The sequence below is a fragment of the Odocoileus virginianus genome, chromosome 8, assembly GCF_023699985.2.
Source record: "Odocoileus virginianus isolate 20LAN1187 ecotype Illinois chromosome 8, Ovbor_1.2, whole genome shotgun sequence".
Lineage (NCBI taxonomy): Eukaryota > Metazoa > Chordata > Mammalia > Artiodactyla > Cervidae > Odocoileus > Odocoileus virginianus.
In genome coordinates, this window is record NC_069681.1 from 25,272,785 (window position 1) to 25,282,473 (window position 9,689).

The 9,689-nt window shown below is 54.1% G+C and overlaps 1 long non-coding RNA gene across 1 annotated transcript; it reads right to left on the reverse strand.

Moving 5' to 3' along the window:
• Nucleotides 1-1,743: 1,743 nt before the first annotated feature.
• LOC139036307 (uncharacterized) lies at nucleotides 1,744-4,396 on the reverse strand. Its single transcript, XR_011489031.1, has 2 exons — nucleotides 3,872-4,396; nucleotides 1,744-3,748 (listed from the first exon to the last, which is right to left on the reverse strand). It is a non-coding gene; the product is annotated as an uncharacterized lncRNA (long non-coding RNA).
• Between the last annotated feature and the right edge of the window lie 5,293 nt (nucleotides 4,397-9,689).

The window sequence follows — 9,689 nt, forward strand, 5'->3', positions numbered from 1 at the left end:
CATATATGTGTGTGTGTGAGTGTGTAGAGAGAGCAGCTGGCAAAGAGCAGTGCAAAAGGTAAATAATGTCCCTGTCCTTCATCTGCCAGCCTGCACTCACATGTCTTCCAGCAGATGCTCTGCAGACCAGGCTGTTCTGTAATCACGAGGGAGAGACAGACACCAGGGCCTAAAAGCTTCCACTGCTCCCATGCCTCCTCCTTCCACACCCCTGACAAGGCGTCGCCCAGCCGCCCGAATCACGCAGCCCGTCTACACACATCTGAAGCCCTGCACACACAGGGGCTGCTCTCCTGAGAGTACCAAGGGGCCAGCAGGTACTGAGAGTGACCTGTCTTCCCACAGGCTCCGGTTCTGGGGTGAGAGGCCACTTCACCTCCAAGAGCCCACGCTCAGAGTGGACGGCTCGGGGTGCAAGCCCTCAGTCCGGAGGGCCTTCCACTTCATGCCTCCACCCTGATCGTTACGCAACACTGTTAATGACCTGTCCTGTTATTCTGCTGTTTCTCTGTAAACTAATCACCCGGCCCCCACACCCTGCGGGGAAAATTGCACAGGTATTTTTCTGTTTTTGAGATCAGAGGCACCGAGCAGGCTGAAAAGTGACGTTATGAAGCGTGGGGAGATTTGTGCAGGAAGAGCACACGTCCAAGTCCAGAGTTAATGCTGGACAGAAAGCAAAGGTGGGCAAAGCCGCAAGCCTGGGCAGAGGTGCACGCTGGTCTCCCCAGGTCGTGGATTGTACCTGGGGAAACTTGAGGGCTGTGCTGAGAGCCCCTGCAAGCAGGTGTCCCAGGGATCTCACCTGGCTAAGGCCTTGTGCCTCCCTGAGAGGCAGAGACATGAGGACCCACAGCGGAACCCACGCGGCCCCGCGCTGAGCCCCCCAGTGAGAGGACAGGGCACCGTGGACCTGCGCCCAGAATTGCCTCTGCAGGCTCCTCGGCTGCAGAGAGCAGGAGGGGGCTCCCGGACCACAGCCGAGCCGTGGGACGCACTGGTCCACGCAGCTCCCTCACATCCGTCCGTGTCCGGAGGGACGGGCCCCAGAGCCCCCCTGACCCCTCTGGTCAGCTGCGGCACGCCGGGACTGACACACGGAGCCACGCGCCCATCCTGAAGGTGCCCAGAAGCTGAAAGCCCTCCCAGCTTTATCGTTCACTCATTCATTCATTCATCTTGCTCCCAGAAGGGCCCCTTACATTTGTCCCTCGTCAGGTTTCAGACCGGGAGGGTGGACACGCGCTCGACCTGCCCCCCTGCTCTCGGGGGTCAGGCAACGTGGACGTGACTGGGAGAGGGGCCTCAGGCCCCGCAGGCAGCTTCGGCCGGCAGAGGTCCTGACCTCCCAGCTCACCCCTTGAGGGCAGCGCCTTTTACCCCCTCCCCTGCAGCCCACACCAGACTGGCAGCAGAGACACCCCCACCGCGGAGGAACCCTGCCCCCAGGCCCAGCGCCACAGGCTCTGCCAGCCCTCCCCTGCACAGCCAGCATCCTCCAGACGGAAGGCTCCTCTGGCACTGCTCACGCTGGCAGGGGCCAGAGCATGGCATGGTGGGAAGATCTGAGGGTGCTGTTGCCTTCGGAAGTCTTAGCATCTCAAGCCTTCTGACTCCCTCGGCTGTCAAACCAGCCTCCGACAGGAAGATCCCCCACAGAGAGAGAGCCGGACCACGGAGGAGGAAAGGAGTGTGCGCGGAATCCGTCTCTCCTTCAACCAGTCCTAAGCACTCTCTCCGCTCTTTCTTACGAAAGGGTGGCAGCTGCTTTATTTTTCATTTCAATGTCAAGTCTGGAAGGTGAACTCTAGTAGTGTATTCCCTTACTCAAATTATGTTACTGTTGGAGAAAAATGGAGACTCTGTGGGATGTTTTGCTCATTCTGCCTTCAGTTGGTTTATGTTGCTCAAGAATTTCATGGTTATTCCATCCATGGAAAACCCAGAATTGTCCTTGAGGCCTAAAATTGTACATTCTCTTGCTGACGTGGACAAAAAGCATACATCGCAGGCTGAAGGTAATGAACACTTTTGAAAACTCTTGATGATGCAGAGTCTTTAATAGATAACACTCCCCTCAAAGTTGTAGTCACTCACTCGCTAGTATGAACTAGTACCCACTCTTTCTAGACCTAACACCCAGTCACGGCTGCAGCACATTTTTCTCCCTCAGCTCATCTCTTCTATTTAAAATCGCTAGCCCCATGTGTCCTGAATGTTTACTGTTTTCTTCGGAAAGCAACAAGCAAGAATGCAGACTGGTAAATAGTTATCAGTACCAACTGTGAGGAGGGTGCTGTGTTCAACACAGGGGCAGATAGCAATCCGTTCCAAACGTTGGCATCCGTCTAAGCACTGGCTTCTGCTTTTGAAGGGCGTTTCCAAACATTGATGCAAGCCTGTTGTTCAGGACAGCAGTTTAAGAATTTGTTGCTAATGGTGATGATTTGCATTGAACAAAAGACAGTGCTGTAAAGCTGACTGACCGAAAAGCCCCTCGAGACACGTGGTGGAGGTCCGCGCTGACCACATTCTGCTCTCCTGTCCTGCAGCAGGGTCACCCTGAGCAAGCTCACGAGCACCCTGGCCCTAGCTTCTGTGTCTGCACCCCAAGGAGATCTAAACCTGCCTCCTGGGGCATTCCTCATGTCCCAGCACCCCTGCTATGGAATTCGAGACATAACGAGAAATCCTGAGCTTTATATACATCAGCGGACATCACGGGGCACAACACCCAGGGGTCTCAGGCCAAATGGAGCCGGAGTCCCACGGACAGCCGTGTCCTGAGGAGGGCACACAAGGACGGCGACCACACTCACCAGGGCCGGGCCCCCCGCTGGTCCCCCCGATGCAGGGACCGGGTCCCCTGGGGGGAGACTGTCCTCCTTCCCGGGGACACTCCAGAGCAGAGGGCCTCACCGCGAGGGGGCAGGGAGAGGGTGGGACACCCCCAGCACCCAAGATGACCGTTACACGGATATGAAGCTAACAATTTCACAAGCCAGAAACATAACCAAGACATGACGGGAAGGCTCAGCCCAACTTGCTCCTCCTGAGCTCGGGCACCGGCTCTGACCCCCAGCTCCGGGCCCTGGTCCCTTCCGGACGCATAGAGACCTGAGGCGGCCTCATCAGCGCGCCATCCAGGGCTCCCCGCCTCCTCCTTGAGGGTCCTCACCCGGGCCGGCCTGTGGGGGCTGGGGGGGAAGGGGGGTGCCCAGATCGGTGGAGCGGGTGTGACAGGCAGGCAGCCCCGCCGCCAGCATCCTAAAGGCTTCCGAGGCCTCAGCGGCCTTCAGGCACAGCACCAGGGGTTTCGGGCACACCGTGCCGTCTCCAGACTACACTGCGGGAACCCTGGGCAGAACCTGCCTGCCAAGGCCAGGGAGGGCTGGGGGCGTCTGAGTGCCCATGTCCAGGGGGTCGGCCAGTGGATGACCTGCTCCGACAGTCAGCAGCCACGTGTTTTAGCTTTTGCATCTGTTCACCGTGACCTCACTTTCCCCTGAGGCAAAAGCAGGTCTTCTTGCAAAGATGACGTATTCGCCACACAAATCTGCAAGTGACGAGCGTGGCAGGTCACGTGGAAGGAGTGAAGCTCTTGGTGTGAGTCTCAGTCCTCATCACCGGGCGAGGCTGTTTTCCTTCTGGCTATGGGCTTCCCAGGTGGCGCTAGTGGTAACAAACCTGCCTGCCAATGCAGGAGATGTAAGAGACGCGGGTTTGATCCCTGGGTCCGGAAGATCCCCTGGAGGAGGAAATGGCAACCCACTCCAGCATTCTTGCCTGGAGAATCCCACGGACAGAGGAGCCCGGCGGGATCCAGCCCAGGGGGTCACACAGAGTCGGACACGACTGAGTACGCACGCACCGTCAGGAGGGCCCCTCCGTCAGTACACCCGGCCACACGGGTCAGCGTGTTTCAATGCAGGACAGGTCGGGGAGGGTCAGCAGACACAGGGCAGATCTGTGCTCTCGGGAAATCCAGGCCCAAAGAGATCCAGATGGAATATCTGCTTATTCATAGTCTGATGAGTTGGGTGGTTTTTTTTTTTAATTTTCTCATGTGAAAGCAAAGAGATTTCAGGTCAAAAAAAGAGAAACTATAAGGACCACATCAGATATTAAGATCAACTGCTTTGGGGTGATTTTTACTATTTTTTGAGCATTTTAAAATTTGCATTAACGAGCTTATATTACCTTTACACACAAAGTAGCCTTTTGAAAGTTAAGGATTACAGGGTGAATTCTATATGACAATAAGCGTTTAATGTCACATCAGGGCCCCCACGGACCACCTCGCAGGCAGGAAGAGGGCTGAGGAGGAGACTGGGCCCCATGCCCTCCAGGTGACCTTCCCAACACTCGGAGGTTGAATGCCACCTGGTGAGGACCCGCCCCCCCACCGTGAGGACCCGCCCCCACCATGAGGACCCGCCCCCACTGTGAGGACCCGCCCCCCACCGTGAGGACCCGACCCCACCGTGAGGGCCCGCCCCCCCACCATGAGGACCCGCCCCCACCGTGAGGACCCGCCCCCACCGTGAGGGCCCGCCCCTACCGTGAGGACCCGCCCCCACCATGAGGACCCGCCCCCAGCCGTGAGGATCCGCCCCCCACCGCGAGGACCCGCCCCCCACCGTGAGGACCCGCCCCCACCATGAGGATCCGCCCCCCACCGTTAGGACCCGCCCCCACCATGAGGATCCGCGCCCCCCCCCCCCCCCCCCCCGTGAGGACCCGCCCCCCTGCCATGAGGATCCGCCCCCCACCGCGAGGGCCCGCCCCCCACCGTGAGGACCCGCCCCCACCATGAGGATCCGCCGCCCCCCACCGTTAGGACCCGCCCCCACCATGAGGATCCGCCCCCCACCGTGAGGACCCCGCCCCGTAGCCTGGGCCCCGTCCTCGGCCGCAGAGTCTTGCCCAGAATTCACAAGGTGGCCCCACCCTCCTTCCTCGGGTACCGTCAGAGAGCACACGTTCCTCGTCTTTACACAGACCGTTTTCTGGAGCATCCTTGGTCACAGAACCTGGCTCCATGGAGGAAGGAACCAGGCTGTCTGGTGACGCCAGGGCAGCAGGAGCAGAAAGCGGACGCCCGCGGTCTGCCTCTCTGGAGGGAGGAGGGCCCGCAGGTCCCGAGAGCCCGGCCGTGCAGGGGCTGAGCGCCTGAGTGAGGGCCGGGCGAGGCCGCGGACAGCATAGCGCCCCAAGAAAGCTGACGGCCCGGGGCCGCCCTCGGGTCCGGCCTGAGCGGCATGCGTCTGGAAGAGAATTAGGGCGAAAGGCCTTCTGCAAATGTGACGGGAAAGACGGCGGTTCTGAGAAGACGTTTGGTTTGGATTTGACGCTGGATCCTGAATAGAGCTGATCTCCTTCCAAGGGAAGGGTGAGAGATTTCAAGTCAATTATCTTCTTTTTGTAAAGACTGTTTGTGCCCAGAATAGAAGACAAAATGTTTTGTCCCTTTCAGAATGCAGCAATTTGTGTCTTTCTGAACATCCAGTGTTCTGGGGGTGATTATGAGGCTTTATTACTTCAAGATGCTGCCTGGCCCACATCTTAGTCTGAGAGATTTGACCAACATCAACCACAACAGACTCACTGTGGTTCCTCCTTCCTCGAGCATCTCTGGGAGAAGGATTCTAGGAGATGGATTTTCATCAATAATTAATCCAGATATCCCTCCCTCCTCAGAAAGTCAACAAGTCCGCAGATAATTCCCTAATTATTGAAGAGTTGATCCGATCCCATCAAATCAGAGGTGCTAAAACATAAGGACGCTCACATTAGCAGCCGAGGTGCAGTAGTAAGAACCGGCGTGGACTGAGAGCTCTTCCTGTGCTCTGGGAATGCCAGCACCAGGAGCGCTAGCTCACTGCGTCCTCAGAGCGGCCCGAGGGGGTGGGTCTCACTGTTCCATCGTCCCAGACGGGGGGAGCCAGGCTTCAGGAGGCAAGGGTGGCCAATGCCTGCTGTATCCAGGCAGGGGGCCCCTGAGTCTCACCTTTGTCATCCTGCCTCCCCCTGAAGGTACGTCCACCCTCTAAGGGCAGATTGGGCCTAAATTCCAGTTTTAATTAAAGTTTGTGCATGCTGAGTTGCTGCAGTTGTGTCTGACTCTGCGACCTTATGGCCTGTAGCCCACCAGGCTCCTCTATCCTTGGGATTCTCCAGGCAAGAATACTGGAGTGGATTGCCATGCCCTCCTCTAGGGGATCTTCACAACCCACAGATCGAACCCGCTTCTTTTATGTCTCCTGCATTGGCAGGCGAGTTCTTTACTACTAGCACCACCTGGGAAGCCCCACTGAGGTTCAGCAAAGTCCAATTGTTGGCTAACTTGAATTAAACTCCATTGTAAAGACCAATAGCCCTCGCTGAGGGCAGTACTTGCCGGTAGTGAAGTAAATGTTGACACACCCTAATATTTGGGCTGCACTGGCCCACAGAGATGCAGCCCATGCCTCCACAGCCTGACCTGTGTTCTGAGAAGGGCACAACCAGGGGCCACTGAGTCCTCTGTCCTTGGACCAAGGCTGGAGGGCGCCTGCCTGAGCCCCCACACCTCACAGGTCGCTGCCCGAGTTGCCCCCAGGCAATCCCACCCCAGTGGACAGTGACCAGGGGATACACCCACTGGATCGGCCCACACCCCTCATCAGGTGCTAAGACCATGGAGTCCCACATGCGGAGGGACGAGAGCCCCAACCTGGGCCTGTGTGGGCTGCTTCCCCGACTGGCCTTCCCCAGGAGGGAAGCAGCAGTTGCTTAGGGGTGCAGATCGGCGGGTCCAGGGGTCAGGAGTGGTGTGCATGGCCGTGGCTCTGGGGCCAACTTACCTGAACCCACCAGGTCCCTTGCCAAGCCCCCGAAGGTGAGATTTCTACATGCAAACCAGGCCTTCAGTGATCCTTAGTGTTTTCTCAAGGAGGAGGCAGGACCCACATTTGGTGGCTTGATTTATAGCTGAAACACCAAGACACATGGCCCGGGGGGGCGGCCTTGGCTCTCTCACTCTGGCCCCATAAATACTAAAAATGGGGAGCCAGCCCTGCATGCTCTGGGGCTTGGCTATATGCCTGTTGGGTACTTAACCCTGGGAATCAAGGATGGTGGCGGTGGTGGCTGTCACTAAGTCGTATCCAACACGTTACGACCCTGTGGACTCCTCCCGCCAGGTTCCTCTGTCCATGGGATTCTCCAGGCAAGAACACTGGAGTGGGATTCCGTTCCCTTTTCCAGGGGATCTTCCCAACCCAGGGATCGAACCCTTGTCTCTTGCATTGACAGACAGGGTCTTTACCTCTGAACCACCAGGGAAGCCCAGATAAAAAGGGATGTAAGGATTTAAATGACCCCAGGAACAAGTCACCCATTTATTTTCAGCTGAAGGATATAAGGCCCAGAGAAGTAGCCAGGGCCAGGAATGGAAGCGGTGGGTGGATTCAAATAATCCACAAATCCAAGAGGAGGAAAAGCAGATGTGTTTCGGCAAAGATAACCATCCATTTTTAAGCATGAGCATGACCCGGGTGACCGCCCGATGCACGGTCTTTACTTGACACCCAGAGAGGTGATGGGGCCACTGCCGGGCCTCCTTCAGCTCCTTTTACTGTAAAGTTACGTCTTCAAAATCTGTGCTTTAAACCCAAGAATAACAGCAAAAACATTGTCCAGCAGAACTCGACTACAGTTATTTAAGTAAGACCAATTGTATAGATGATTCATGTTATGAAACACACCTTATACATTTTCTTTAAAATTAACTTCATTATAAAGTAATACTGAGAAAATAATTAAAACTAACTCTAATAATCCCAATTATTAGCTCCAGAAATAAGCAAACTCGTAAGCCCTCAAACATCATCTAAAGGACATCAAAACCACAGTGTAGGAAAGACATGTTCTCTGTGTTGGAAGCACACACAGGATGTTTCTAGAATGCTAAGACCCCCACCAACTGAATGCTTTCTCCCAGGGCCAGGAGTTTTGATGTAATAATTACATCTTTTTATATTTTATATTTTATTGTTGTTGTTCAGTTGCTAAGCTGTGTCTGACTTTTTCAGCCCTGTGGACTGCAGCACACCAGGCTCCTCTGTGCTCCACTATCTCCTGGAGTTTGCTCAAATTCATGTCCATTGAGTCAGTGATGCTATCAACCATCTCATCTTCTGTAACCCCCTTTTCCTCTTGCCCTCAATCCTTCCCAGCATTGGGGTCTTTTCCAATGAGTTGGCTCTTCCCATCAGGTGGCCAAAGGATTGGAGCTTCAGCATCAGTCCTTCCAATGAATATTCAGGACTGATCTCCTTTAGGATGGACTGGTTGGATCTCCTTGCAGTCCAAGGGACTCCCAAGAGTCTTCTCCAGCACCACAGTCCAAAACCATCAGTTCTTCACTGCTCATCCTTCTTGATGGTCCAACTCTCACATCCGTACATGACTACTGGAAAAACCATAGCTTTGACTATATGGACCTTTGTGGGCAAACTAATGTCTCTGCTTTTTAATATACTGTCTAGGTTATTATATTTTACATTATATTTTCATTTTTCAAAAAGAAGAAACATGATATTTTGAGAATTTATCCAACACTTTCCAAAGAATGCTAGAGACATTTCTTCACTGTCAAGATAAAATATCTCAGATACCTGACAGATGGCCTTCTGAATAAGATACACTAAGGAAAAACTAAAACCGAGGTAAAATGTAAAATTGCATGTTTTCAGGTTTATCTTTCAGTACTACGAAGTTTGTCAGAACCAGCTGGAGGAGATTTAGGCATTAGGTTTTTGAGATGTGTGCTTGAGGTAAGAACACAGTGTAAGTAGGATCTGAAAACATTGCCTGTCTGCCGTGAACAAGAAACAGCCATCTGCAAGCAATCTCTTAGTTTTCCGCAGCAGAAGACCAAAGGGGATGTCCCAAGTCATGACAGCCTCATGCCAGACCAGTGAGCTTGGAAAGGTGGTTGCATACAGCGGTAGAAAAGCATTTCACCCTATGTTCTAGAGAGAGGAAGGTCATGTAGCACAGACTAAAACAGAAAAAAGGAAAGAAAGAAAGAAACCCTCGAGATGCAATTCTTGACAGATAATTGTCTGCATGATGCCCTTTGAAATGGCTGACACAGGCTGCCAGTACTAAAAAAGAAGTGCCTATTTTTTTAACCCAACTTTTACTTGTCTCTTTTTCTAATGATCAAAGCTCATTTGTTTCATCTACATTCTGATTCCCTGAAAAATAAAAAATATACATTCAAACATCCCTATTACAGATGAATATATACTTCTTTGCCTTGTGGAAAACCTAGTATGGCCCAGGGGACCACAAGCCACCTGACAATCCAGAATTAAAAGGCTGCGACGATGTTGACGGGAGGAGCCCATTGACTTTCGCCTCAGTGTAAATCCGGGTGATTTGCCTCCTCACTTACAGAATCCATCCGCCTGTGTTAGGTCACGTGTGTGGACAAGGCTGGTCATGTGGGACACTGACCCTTCCTCGGTGGACATCCCCCCCCCCCGCCACTTCGTTCCCCCTCCTCCACCTTCTTAGTCAACTTACAGTTTCTAAAACACCATCAGAAGAAACTAACTCATCTCATGCATGGCAGAAACCACGTGATGGGACCAGGCCGTAGGGTCTCCCAGCCAAGAATCCAGCCATCTGCCCAGAGT